The 15038-nt window shown below is 38.6% G+C and overlaps 1 protein-coding gene across 1 annotated transcript in view; it reads right to left on the bottom strand.

The window, feature by feature from the left end:
* The window catches only part of JAZF1 (JAZF zinc finger 1), a gene marked incomplete at both ends in the record, with an annotated part of 198060 nt that overhangs the window by 72306 nt on the left and 110716 nt on the right, over positions 1-15038 (bottom strand). The gene's annotated exons all lie outside the window — the stretch shown is intronic.

The raw sequence follows: 15038 nt of genomic DNA, 5'->3' as shown, positions 1-15038 counted from the left end.
CTACAAATGAAGTAAGCATACAGACCCATCTGAAGACCCACTGTTCGAGACTGACAGCATTTGTCCCTTTAGATACCGTTCCCTGTCATGGCTGCTATAGGATCCCCAGTCCCAATTTCAGCTCCACAGACTTTGCCTGCCTTTGTCTGCAGCGCGCAGTATCTTCAGGAAGACAGGTGCCAAAGAGACAAAACTGGAAGATTTAATTTGGGAGGCTTCTTGGATATCTCGGTGATTATTCTTATTATAAGTTCCTCCTAGAACTGTTTCTACCTTACGCTGTTCTTTACAACTCCCACTGATGCGAAGCCAGCATTATAGCAAGGCACTTAATTTCTCATAGATGTTTAGTGAATTCCCCAAGGACTAACCAGTAGTTCTGGGAAGTACTGTGAGAAACATTAGAGCGCCAAACAGAAGGCTGTAGAGTTTTCCATTAGATGATATGGACAGAAAACAAATTGCCTATGACCAGCAAAAATAATGGAAATCTGCTTTCTCTAAACTCCTACATGCCAAGGCTAGTCCAGGGCTGCACTGCCAGACATCATTTAGCAGCTGCGTCCTTTCCCTCAGTACCCAGAATATTCATCTGGGTCTTTCTTGCCCAGCCAACAACTTATTAGATGAAGATTAGATTAATTTATCTAACTTTTAAGTCCTTTACCCTACTGTTAAGCTTTGTAAAAAATGGCTAGCAGGTTCCACAACTCTGATTGGCATAAAGTACGGTGGGCTCCCAGAAACCAGGCTTCCTACATATGTTTTGGGAGATCACTTTTTATTTATTATTGAATTTTCTTTTGCCAAATACATTTCCACATACTTTGGAACTAAAACCAAAGTTCACCAGCTTCAAGTGCTACCTAATTTGATTTCAGCATTGTTGACAGAGAAGTAAAAAGGGAACTATTTGTTAGCAGCATCACCTCCAAAGAACGATACCAAGTCCTAGATATTCAAACATGCATCCATGCGACTTCTGTGACACAGTGCTCACAAGACAGAGCTGCAAGCACCAGTATCAGCAAGTATCTTCTGATGATGAAGAAACAAAGTTCTCCCAGCAGTGAGAAGATTATGTTTACTAGAAATGATTCAAAATAGACAGGTTTCCTTTTACATCTGCTCATCACGATCCAGAAATAACCCTCCCATGAGAAATTTAATGCCTCCCTTCTCTAACTGCCCAAATGAGATACCGGCCCCCACACATCGTCACACTGAAGGACTCTTCCTGGACTCAGTTTGTGTATCCCCTCCCTTGAATTCTCCTTTATGTTTCAGTCATCCTGTAACTCAGCTGATCCAGTCTTTTATTCCCCCCAAATACTCATATCCCACAATTAAAATTTCTCCCTTGTTTTCCCCTGACTAGAAGAAATCTTCCACAAAACTCCCACGTTTGTACCCGCAAGGGGAAGCTATCCTCACTTTTGTTCATCAGCCTTTCCCTGTCCTCTCTTACTGGTCAACAAAAATCCCACCTTGCATGCACAGTCCGATCCTGATACTTGCACTGCAGCCCAATAATGACCAAATGGGAGCTTCTCAAGTGTGACGGGAGATCCTGCCTACACCTGCCTTTCCTCTTCGTGCTTTTGGGAGCACAAAAGTCTCTTGCTTTCTGTCTCCTTCCTATCTGATGATACTATCAAACCACTTACCACACGTGACTTTTAATATCACTTTATATGGGCCTCAGTTCACTTTCACTGGAGCTTGAGCAAGCAATGTCCTGCTTTTACTGAAGTCACCAGTAGTGTGAAATGACTGAAGGCTGAAACCATATGAAACCAATACATTTCTTGTGGTTCTTTCAGTGCACAGTAAGTGAGCACAGATTGGCTGCAAATTCAACCCAGACTTACAAACCTCAGCAAATGTTCTTGTGAACTTGATCCAACCTTCAGGTTTGTTTCATCCAGTTTCAGGTTTCATCGTGAAAGTTTCACTGTGCCCTACATGCTGCCCCAATAAACGACGTCTCAAACAAAATGAGGACATCAGCAAAAATGAAGAACTCTTCAGATAGCAATGTTTTAGTTTTATACCATATGTGAGAACATGCATTGACAAGCAGTATGCATACAATTACTGCTGTTACAAATCAAAAATTGTTCACGGTTAATGGACTTCTACTTTATTACAATTTTTGCCAAGAAACTATTTTCAAGAAATGTGGATGGAATACCTCTGTGCCATAGTTCTTTTCTTTCCCCATCATAGTCATTTACTAACAAACTGTAAGCCTTTTCATCACAACACAAGCACAAAACCTTCAGCATGCCTTTTAGACATTTGGGATGTGAAATAACAAAGCCCATACTTTACTGAAGCAGTATTTTCTGCCTGCATATACCATCACCGAGGTAGCAAAGGGAAGGGAAAAAATAATGTGGAAACTGAACATCTTTTATGGATCAGATGAATACAAAGCCAAAATGCACTTAATTGCCTAGCTCATTGAACATATGACATCTTTTCCTATGAAGCTTGTACTACTGGCAATGTTTCCTTACTTCTCAATCATATTAAAACAATAATTAAAATAAAAAAATCCCTAGACTTACTGTACTTCTGGGAGGGGACGTAGGTTGTTATATTATATTACATATCATGTAAGCAAAATCTTGTAAATTTTGTAGTCTGAAATCAAAACTAAATCTGTATTTCATTCAGTTTGGGGAATGATTTAATCCCTGAAGAAAAATATTGTTAAAACAAACAAACAAACAACAGGTGTCATAATATTAATGGTCCAAGTCATGTAGGAAGACAGTCAACTCCAATCTCTCACAAGCAACACACTGCTGGGATGACTGAGGTTAGTCCTCATTTATGCAGATGTGATTTGTAAAAGAAGTCAATTAGAAACTGTGACAGGAACTTTGCTATGACAGATTTCAAGGTGGATACACCTGAAGTCCATGTACTATTCCAGTCAAGGGCCCTTACTGGACTGGCCCTAAGTCTAAAGGGAAATCACTATTAACTGAAAAGGATGTACGCTGGTTTCCAATAGAGCAGTGGTACTGTCTACAATGTCCAGCCTAGGTGTGCTGAGTTACACTGTTCTAACTGAACCAGATGGACAAAATCAAAACTACCAGCAACATTTTACAGGCCCAATGATCAATTATGTGCACAGGACCTTAGGTGCCAATAAGAATAAATGAGGTTGCACTACATGGAGCATTAGAAGAAAAATGAGGAGTTCTTACCTATTGATTGTATGTTTCTTCTACTAGCACAAAGAAGAATACATTAATTTTATATAACTGCACTACAGGTTTCTACAAACCCTTTTCCCATCTTTCTACATTAAATGGCAGCAACAACAACAACAAAAACCGGCAACTTCTGGGTGCGTAATGACTAAGAACTGTGAAAGAAATCAGTAGAAAAATTATAAAACATAAAGGGATATGTTTTACACGGAAAAATTAATGGGAACAGGAAACCTAAGTACTCCCCTGCATGTACTTGAAACCCCCCACAAAATCATTTTTACAGTATATTTAGCAGATTATGAGAATTACATTTAGCAAGCGGTATTTTTTCATTACTGAAAATGGTAACACTCTTGGTTTTCTTTTTATTAAAGAGTTGCTATATAGCACTGGGTGCAAGTTCAGGGGATTTCTAGGATCTCAACATAGGTAACAGCATTTCTGTAGACGGTCAGATCCCAAAGATCACATTAAAAGCATAAGCTCAAAGTTTCAGGGCTGGAAATATTCAAAGCAGGCTCTTATATTCAAGCTCTGTGGTTAAAAAGTCAGCAGCAGCCCTGATAATCCTCTATATAGAGGACAGAAACTGTTCAGCTACTTCTTGCAAATGGCATTGCCCAACTGACCTGGTTTAAACTCCTTAACAACTTTTGGTAAATACTGACCTTTTAGAAATGGCATGTGAGCAAATGAAATAGGAAACTGTAGAAAAGGAAGCCACACATAAAGGCATAAGCTCACCTTGAACAGAGGGATGGTTCTGGGTTTGTTTTTTTTTAAACCCTTTATTAAGAGTGTTTCACATTCGAAGTTAGCGCAGGGAAGGAAACTGCTTTCAACAAAACCTCTGCTTTTGTTGAAATTACTTTACATTGTGTGTAGCAGGCAGGGGAACTTACTACCACAAACTGTTTAGGAATGCACCACCACCGCAGGAGCGATGGGTGAATTGGATGTTAACAGGAATGGTCTTGCTATCCACACTACAAAAGCAAGCAATAAAATCAACCTATTCCCAGCTCAAGAGTTCTTGTGAAAAGTTACTGATTCAAGGCACATGGGCAATCCCCAACACTGATAGTGGCAAACGTGAAATGTTACTTATATGCAACTGTGGAACAACCCGCCTTCTCTGCACCTTCATCCAGAGTGCCCCTTCATCAGCTTGTAAGGAGGCACCAAGATTATACGCTTTCCTCAAGGCCAATAAACTGCTAGCATTGCCCAGCCAGCCACAGAGAGGGACATAAGAGACAGTGGCAGAAGCCTGAAGAGGCTGGGGGCAGCAGGAAGAGCAGAGAAGAAAGTAGGAGCAGAAACCAGCTACAAAGTGTTAGTGATCCTTGAGCTTCACTGTTAGAAACAAAATAGGCTGCAGGCCTCATTATGACAGTTTCATTAGAAACACAGATTAACACACCTGACACATTAAGAAAGGCCAGGAAAAGATTATATGGAGGAGAAGCTGGAAGAACAAAAAAAACCACACCAAAAAACGCAGATTCAATAATTTCAGTCTAACAGCATTAAAATAAAGTCAGAGGAAAATTACTCAAATTACTCAAATCCTCAGTATTCCCTGTAGTATACCACAGCAGCAAATACCAAAGAAATAATGGTATGTTGGAAAAGAAAGGTCACACTGTAACAGGAGAGAAAGTTTAACATGGGCTGTCATGCAAACTTAGGATGATGAGGCTAGTCTCACTGAAATACCTCTGGTATACCTCTTGGTAGTGCCAAGGCTGTAGAGCACGTACCACAATCCACAACTACTTCCCTCTCTCTTACAGTGTCTTTCACATACATTACAAAAGCCACTCTAATTAGAAATGACTAGATATTAAACAGCCATGCAAGGCAAACCCACAACAATTCTTCTGTAAATCAAGGACAAATCAGCAGTGTCTACCCCTGTGGACCATCTACACCTGTAGATGGTATCACTGTTGTAATTACTTCCATCTCTGCCTGTATCCTCATACACCACTTGAGGAAAAAAGATGTGCCTGATTTAAAAAAAAAAACAAACAAAACCCCAACAATAACAAAGAAAGAAAACCTTTCTCAGTTCTCTGGGAAATTAGAACAAGAAACCTAGTGTCTGCAAACGTATTGCTTCAGGGAAACCAAGGCTCAGAAAGTATTAAATCAGCCTGACTAACTGTACTATAACCAAGCCAAATTAATTGAATAAAGCCTCCCTTCAATATTGTTCGTTTGCTGAACCAAGCAAGCTTTTTGACTGTTTCAGGCCACCTTAATCCAACACACGTCGCTTAAACAATGTATAATGCCAACATACACAACTATTGTTAAAATGCATTGAGTTAGATTTTAGAGCTGGACTTTCAGAAGTCAAAGGTATGTAACTGTCCACCTGTATTCACAAACACTTTCAACAGCTGTATATCAGAAGTAGCCCATGTATGCACACCAGTTTCAGGGTTTTATTTCTACTTCATCGTGCAAATTCTCACTTTTACAGCCTTGTAAATTTTCTTCACTTTCTGAGGTGTGGACAAGAAGTTTCAGGACAAGTTTCCAAGGACAAGACCAGAGCAACTGATCCTCTGTTTTTGCATTTGTAACAACAACAACAAAAGGTAGTCCCCATGGCTTTGCATATGTCTCTACACTGTTGAAAAATTATCTTCTGATTACGTGATGCCATACTATCCTAGCAAAAATATCTAGATAAAAAAAAAATTTCACAGATGATGTACCAGGGCTTCCTCCTCTTAGCACTAATAGCACTTTGCAAGTTAATGAGAGCAGCTCCAAAGGAAAATCAAAAGCCAAATAAAATTCAGTTACACAGGAATCTTTTCTTCTTACTTCTGTTTTGATCATATTAAAAGTTCCTTTACTATATAATACCTGCTCACAATCAAGGCAGTCAAGCGTCACTAATTCCTTGTCATAATATATATCCTCATTGCTCTTTTACTCTCATGTTTCATATCCACCGGTTGCTTTCAGTTGACTTCAGTTTTAACCTTCATTTTGTTTTGCGTTTCCACGGCATGAAGCCTAGTTAGGATTCCAGTGCATAACACAGGTTCCTTTCAGCTCTGTATTGAAGGTGCTGGGCGACTGCTATAACCTGTTATTCCAGCCATAGATCTTCCAAGAGCATTTTGCTGATGGACTGCGAAAGTCCCTTGTCGGCCTGCTGAATGCACCCCTGGCCTCATTAGGAACATAAGGGAAGAAGCCAACTCTGTCAAGCTCTCCACCTGGTCTCCATTTCTTGGGACACTGGAGTATTGCGGAGGAAGTGGTGGAATAATGAATGCATCTTTGCAGGATATACAAACTTTCTCTCTGGCTCAAAACCAAATTGAGAGGTCAACCCAACCGCAAAAATATTTAATGAAAATTAAGGCTGAGACTAACACTTTGGAGTAGATTTTATGTAGCGGAAGATGACATCAATATTCTTTCCTCAAGAGCCAAGTTCTCCAGCACTAAGAATATTCTCTCATCTGTACTTAATCTCTAGACTAGGCTATAGGCCATCCTAAAGCATGACTTGGACAGCCTTGGTATGCAACCTCCGAACTGCAGCCCTACCTCTGAATGTCTACCACAAGATAGAAAGTCGTACTTCGTGCTGCAACTCTATTTTGTTACGTGGCCTTTAGGCTTACAGTCCCTGTCCCTCACTGAGTACTGGCATGACTTGCAAATGGTGTGTGAGAGCCCTTACCTGGAAGCGTAAATGAGAATGAAGGAGAAGGGAGGAAAACATCAAGTGCCCATAGACACTTCAGGAATTATTCCAGAATCTGGTTTGTTACATTTCAATAAATTACAAATTAATGGGATATTCATCACTGGAAGGAATTTAAGAATATGCAATGTACTAACATATCTAAAAGCTAATATAGGAAAAAAAAGTAATGCAATAATTTGCATTTTGAACTACTAAATTTATTTGAAAAACTCATTTTTAGTCTTACTGTAGATTAATCCTATGCATGCTTTTTTGTAACAAATCTAAATGGGTAGCATTACCATGAAATATTGTTACTTTTTAAAAAAATCAGTAAAGTTAGAAAAAGAAGCACAACTACTTTTGTACAAAAGACCAGTGATAAATAAACTTTAGATTAAAGAAAAAAACAGGTCACAGTCAATGAGTATTACCAGCAGCTGGTCTGGACTGCCTGGGGATTCCAGGAATGGTAAGTTTGCCAATCTGTAAGTCATCACACGTAGCTCAGATGGTCACAACAAGTTTTTAGCAAAACACTGGACAGCAAGAACCTTTCCTAAAAAGTTATCTACTCCGCCTCTAATTTTCTCTTGTGCATGTAATGTCTTGTTGCTGTTGTTCATGGTAATTGAAAGAAAAAAACATACCAGGATAGGAGGTAACTAGCTGTATACAACAGCCATTTCTGTGAGTGGTAAAGATAGGAAGAACAGCTACTGCTTTCAGCCATTTTATCTCAATTGTACTTGAAGGAAAACCAATGTACAAATGTAAAATTTTTGCTCATCCTTCACTCTGAAATCAAAGCATAATAGAGTTTCCACAAATTCTTATTTCTGCAGAGGATATGAAACTGGCACGTTAGTGTGTTTTTCAAATAGCTTTGTGAGTATGTTAAATAACTGTAATATAAAGACTGAACGTACGTTATTACCAGAGTCTAATAAGAATAACGGCCTCATTATGCTATCAGACACAGAAATAGATATTGAGAGAGCTGTTACCCCACATAGCTGACAGTGAAATATCTGAATAGAATTTTTTCATACAGCAAACACACAGTCCTTCTGATAGCACTATTACTGCTTATGATCAAATTCAAACATCACAGAGAAGAAATGCCCTCCTTTTCAAAGCAAGGGAAACTGAAGACCTTCTTCCTTCCCTTCCCAAAATGAAGTGACCTGTGCAAGACACCTCTGCAGAAAGCTGGGAATTGAAACAGGACCAGCCAAGACAAAAAACAGTGCCAGAAAAACAAGATGATTTTTTCATCAATTTTGGCATGCCACATTGACAAAAGATGAAGAAATACTGATGAAGACAAGAATCCTGAAAGCCTTCAGGATTTCTACTGATGGCTCTAGTGTTTGCTAACTAAACTACATGCACAGAGGTGTGTATACACACACTCACAAGGAACAATGCTGACTTGGCAACGTTTCTTTCACTTGAGATTCATGAGATGGTATTTTTTTCTGTCCCTGAGTCTTCAGGGAGCTTTCTTTAGAAAGCTAATTAACTCTCAATTAAAAACAAAAAAAACAACCCCACAACTAAAACACATTCTTCCAGTTCCTACATGTTTTAATTCATCAAGTAATTTTTATTTCAGGGCATGGCATTAGGGCTTTTCCTTAAAATGCCAATCTGCTTTTTGATCTTTACTGCTGACATGAAATAAAAGAGCTGTACATTATATAAATCTTCAGTTTCGCTTAGCTTGAAACCGATAAAAAGAGAAAGAGAAAACAAAGCCAACTGCATAAATCCTTCCAAAGCAAAAGGCATTCCCCTTACCCTAACTAACATTCATTTCTGCACATCTTGTTTGAATTATCATCTGAAGTTTGTCTTGTTCCATCTCCAGAACAAGTCAAATAGCAGAACGTAAAGATATGGCTACATGAATAAAAACACATGATCTACTTGGTCACTGCAAACCGAAAAATAAGCTCAGACAGAAAAATATTATCTGGCAATTGACATGTTACTTTGATCCCTTCGTTTCTGTATTCTGTCCCATGCATTCAATCCCGCAGCTACTGGAAGCATCGGCATGAACCTTCAATGTGATGAGAATCAATAGTCTGAGGGAATCGCTGCACTTTTACAAAGCCATGATATTCAATTCAAATAAGACAGTATCATGTTATAGAAAAGGAAAGTTAAATTTTAAGACAAGGGGCAAGAACTGTGGTGCTAGGCGCTATAAAACGTAGCAAGTCTGAACAGGTGGTACAGCATTAGTTTATCAGATTCCCTGGCTCAGATTTTCTTGTGCAGAAGAAATGACCGCCAGTAGGATTCCTAAAATGGCAAAGTCTTTCTTGTCTCTACCCTTTTGCTTCTGAATCATGACATGAGAATTAAGACAGTGTACACTATATTGAAAAAAAGTTAGGATGGTTTTCTTTTAGTTACTTTCTTTTTTTAAATTTTGCTTCTTCATTCAAAAAGTCAAATTAACCATCTTGAGATTAAAAATCAGATTTTAAGGGGTTTTATATATTTATTTGTAGCATGCCTCAATTAATCTATAACATACCACCAATAATACACCTTCAAAGTTGAAATCTCAGGCCTGCATTAGAAAGACTTGAAGTCTGATCTTCTGCTTATCAGCTGAATGATACACTGAATACTTGTTTTAGAGGAAGACGCTCACTGTTTTGGAATTGTTCAATTTTGCATACATCTTCTGGAAAAGCATCCATTAAGAAAGCAAGGAGAAACAAACTTACTTCTCTCCAGCCTCATGAGTTTAAGTCTGATTCCAAACTGTGCCCCAACAACCATTCCAATGATGGTACACATACATCAAGAAGCAAAGAGGAGAAATGATGTCCTACCCCAAGCCAGTTAATAGTCTTATGATTAAAACACTCCTAAGGGATCAGAGAGGAGGAAACTGGATCTTGGTCTTCCACACATTATTCAAACAACTTGATGCTCATGCTCTTAGAAAAAAGGAAGCAACAGGATTTGCACTGCTGCTGAGAAAATGTTCTATAGAGCTTTTTGGTGGCACATCCAGTTATTGGGTATGACCTCTAAGAGACTACAGTCTTTCATTTGTTTCTTAATTAACTACTACTGATAACCTAGCCCAGGAAAATCTGTCATAGAACCACAGGAAAAAGTGCAATGTGTTTCAAAAGCTGTGGATGCTACTAGGTAGCTTTAACATAAATCGCTATACTTACTGAAAGCATGTTTAACTGTTACAACTAAATGCATACACAGAACAAACTATCAGAGGAAGGCCCCTGAACACACAGCAGAAGATAACCCTAGTGATAAAGAATAGACACAAATGGAAGTGGCCAATGGCAAAAGTGAACCTCCTATATAGAAAGGAGAAAGAAGCACTTTAAATTTCTATCCTGCACTGAGCATAGTACCTTAAAAAAAAAAAAAAAAAAAAAAAAGCTATGGCCTAAGAAATAAAGGACCAGTACCGTGTGGCTTGGATGCTCTGCTAAGAAACCACATGGATGTAGTCAAAGGGCATTGCCTCCAAATCCAAACCAGTCATCTTGTTATTGCATTAGTAACATAGTGCATACTAAATATATCACTACCTAAAGACTTACCACTTTTTAAAATAACTTTTAAATGATCATTACATCCTATGGTGTTGGCTGTTAAATTTACTCCTGGAAAAAGTAGGTAATAGCAGTAGAACCAGAATTAGTGAGCTGGACAAGACACAGAGACAGTTTGCAGTGGTTAGAACTTTACATGCAATTAATTCCTTTCATAAATGCATATGCTCACAGAAATGATTGATTTTACTTCTAGTGGTATTAAAAAAGGAAGCAGAGTAGGGAAATTTGTTCTTGAGAAGTCAATGACCACTGAGAGGAAAGGGAAATGGGGGGGGAAGCCTGGAGCCTACAGGAATTTATAATGGTAACAGTGAGGCCAAATCTTGCTAGTTAAAAATAAAATCTGGAGGGAGGAGCAAAAATGTTAGGACTGGCTGAGAGATGTGCAAGGACAATCTTGGACTATTCACCCAAGAATGCCATCCAGTTGTGATCACAGGCTTCATTTGTGCTCCCAGTTGTGCACAAGAATAAACTTTACAGACATTCAACAGCCTCATTCAACAGACTGCTTACAGGCAACACTGAAAATGTTCACCCCAGTGTGCTGTAAGTGCTTGCAGCATCGATGCTTAAAACCTATTTTAGTATATAACCTTTCTTGCATGATCTCAATGATCAACAGAAAACCGCTATTAAAAAAGAACCTAGGATTAATGTAATTAAAAGTATTTTGTTAGCTTTTTAAAGATTTTAAGATTACAACAGTCTTTGCTTTCAACATTTCAATAATATAGCTATTATATGATTTGCAGTAGAAACATGATATAATTAAGGCATCTTAGTTTTGGTCGTAGGTACATTTTAGTTTCGTTTTTCCCCACCATGATGAAAATTTTTAATCAAAGCAATTTCTGTATCTAAGGAAAATGTATTTTATAGAAACTGTATTTAATGCACATTTAGTTATTCTGTTTACGGCATATGCTTCCAATAATACAAGTTAGTATGGCACTTCCTACCTTCCATTTTCAAGGTGAAAGGAATTTACTCCAATAAATTATGCCTTCTTCCTACTTCTGGTACTTACCATCTCAAAGTTGAAATACCTCTTTTCAAACTTAATTGTAAGGATTTTTCATTCATTAAGTTTTGGAATCAAAGCTTTTTATTTTTAGCATTTCTTTTAGTATTACCTTTTTAGTCAGAGAAAGTATTTGTATACCTCTATTGTCTTCTCACTTGTGCCAATAATGCTGGGATGTTTGTTTTGTTTAAAAAAAAATCACAAACAAACCCATTCCCACAACAGCTGCTTTCCTCACTAACAGGTAACCAGCAGTATCCATATTAAACAAATTTTAGAATACGCAAATACTGAGGAGTCTCTCTCCATTAGACTGCACAAGCCTAAAAGCCTTGACAGTGTGCCGCAACGCCAGGGCTTCGCATTCCACGGTAATACAACAAACTCGAGAACCACTGCTGCCAAAGTCCCAGACCAACAGACTCCAAGGTCCAAACAGCACTATGTAGGTTCCAATAAACACCAAGCAAAATTCATAGTCATGCTAATTAACTTAAAGCTATAAATACGGTATCAAAGTAGTAGTATAAGCAATATTCATTACTGCTGCTAATCGCTGCATTTCAATGCAATACAAAATACAAAGGTGCCTCGACCCATATACAAAGGAAATACCTCTGTCAAGTAGTGGAGGATGTTGGCCCAAGCGCTCGTTTGCAACTACTGACAAATCACAGCCAGTATCCCATTCATGCAGTAGCACCACGGAACTCCTTGCAGACAAACCACCCCTGTATTTATAGGATGGAAGCAGATGAGCTGCATCTACTTTGGCAGCAGTCTGCCTTACCGACTCCAATTTTGGCTTCTAAGAAAGCAAACGGAAAGTAGGTAGGGAACAATCATCAATACTGGGTACTGCATTAAGGCTACACTAAACTTCGTCTGAAAAAAAGATCTGGGGCAATTCAGTCTGTGCCTGGTGCATGTGTTTGATGTAGCGATAATAAACCATTATGATCTATAATTTATATTTTGTCCACTGGTTTTAAAAGGAACGTTATCTGTCTGTATGAGGATCACACACTATGGAAGCTGCATCTGTGTGTAGTTACTGAAGGCTGTAATGGCAGTAAATCTCCAGCAGAGAAAGAGACGGAGTCTTACAGATTCAGACGTGCACAATCTGAAGGTTGTTTCGGAACTTAAGGGCACATACACAATATTGCTGTATTAATATGCCTGAGAAAATAACCAGGGGTAGAAGGGAAATGGAAAAAAAAGAGTATGTTTCAGGCTGGAAACAAAGACTCCTGTACCCTTCTGTCTCTACTATCTGCTTTACTGATACTTTATCCTCCCAGCTATCAAACCAGACAACCCAGATTTATGTTTTGTTTTGTTTTAGCTTATAATGGCCACCATACAACAGGGCAATCAGCAGAGCATAAAGCACACCCACTTAATCTTTCTACCACAACATATATTAAGTGTGCATCTTATCATACAATTTCGACAGTCCCTGAGAATCCGAAGTCCCTATTTTCCCAGGCTCCACAACAGCGTATGGCCCACACAGAACATATTGAACATACAAACCTGCAGAGGAAGATTGCTTTAAGGTCTGGAACTCACAGCAGGAACCAAGCTAAGTTCAGTTCCACTTGGAAGCCATAAAAGCATGGGTTTAAAAAAAGTGCAGCAGTATCTGGTGTTTGATATCTAACAGTATGAAACATGTTTATGACATGTATTAGGCTACAAAATCTGAGTTCATAGCCTGGGACAACAAAGCAGAACTCGGCTCTGGCATATGTAGTGGGAAATAGAAAGGCATGTCTCGTAGTGTAATGGATATTGCTGCTCCCTCAAGAGCTTGAGCTGCACAGAGCAGGTGGTTCAGTGAAAGACATCAGCACTTTGGAAAAAATTTAAATACAATTAAAAGAGCAATTAAATAGCAGCTGGTTTAAACAAGACTCAATTCAGATTGGGTTCTGCTAGAACAACGACTCAATACAGTTCTGCAGAATTATTTCTCAGAACTGAAAGGGTAAGAAAGTTTGGACAAAATATGTAGCAAGTAACTAAAACTGTCTCAGTCACACAGAACTCGGTTAAAAAGGGTATCAAAATAATGAAATCTAGATGAGGTATCTCTTTCAAGCTACTTTAAAAGTAGTCTGATTCCAAATTGGACAATCAAGCCCCATGGCACTTTCTGTGGTCTTAAAACAGCTTTTCTCTAATTTTTAAAAAAACTTCCCTCTCCCTCACATTAAGTAAAATAACCACAGAAGCAACAAGAGAAAACGCCCAAGTATATAATGGAAAGAGGGAAACATACCAACATACACAACAACATACCAAGCCCACATATTGGGAGGGGGGGGGGGGGGAGGAGGAGTTTTATACATTAAATGAGATCAACAGAAATAAGCGTTAAAAAGGGTCATGGTTAATTTCAAAATATGCTTTAAAGGGCAGGACTGTCTCCAGGAAGAACAGGAGTTACTTGCCAAGAAGGAAATCATGTCAATACCAGCTATTCTTAATCATCATACAGTGGAGAAAATTTAGTCATTTTACCAAGTGAACACCACTTCTTACTTTCATACCTCAAAGTCTTCTTTCTCCCTCACTGCTGACACCCTTTCTCTACGGGAAATATTATACAAAGCCCAACGGTGGATTCTGTGTTTGAAAAACTTTGTGAGTTTGTTTGTTGTTTTTTTTTTCCCCATTTTTAACATGAAATAGAAAGAAAAATTTTGCATCAGTATGACCCATGAGAGTTTGAATCAACTCAGTCTATCCTGGATTAAATTTTGGGTTAATCTTGCAGGCTTGTGAGTTTGTCTCTCATCCTCTAGACAGCAAAGACACAAAAGGAAACTGGTGGCCCATGTATAAAAACCAATAATCCCATACAGAATATTTTCTGAGAAATGCACTTCCAAAATGCAACTAACTGGAACTTTCAACCACAGTACACCTGATCAACAAAACAGTATGATGTAAAAGAAGGCAAAATAATCCCAGAATAGTAGCATGTTGATTCACCTAGAACAGGAAAAAGGATTTTAAATTAGGAATTACACTTCCTGTACAGTGTTCGTTTAGGATTAGAAATTAGGATTAGAAGACAGTTCGGCAAACATACTGAAAAAGGGGCACTGCAACTGCACAAAACCTTGCCATCTTTCCCTTCCATGCAGCATGCTCCATGGGTCACTCTCCTCCCAGAGGAAAAGTAATCTGAGCTACCTCCATTAAATTCTACGATGTACTTAGGTGAGAGGGAAAATAAGGAGCAGCTCTCAGGCTGCTCTTTACCATAACACAGCCTGAGACATGAGCAACCCTCCCATTCCTCCGTGCTGGAGTACTCTGGAGGTTTCAGTTCTGCCATCAGTCAATAACTGAAAAGCCAAGGCTCTGTTATTTAGATAAAAACTTTAAAAATTGGTTTAATTTCTTATTAGGTTATATAGGGCTGATAA

The sequence above is a fragment of the Platalea leucorodia genome, assembly GCF_965183815.1.
Source record: "Platalea leucorodia genome assembly, chromosome: 1".
NCBI lineage: Eukaryota > Metazoa > Chordata > Aves > Pelecaniformes > Threskiornithidae > Platalea > Platalea leucorodia.
This window is presented reverse-complemented; position numbering and strand designations above follow the sequence as displayed.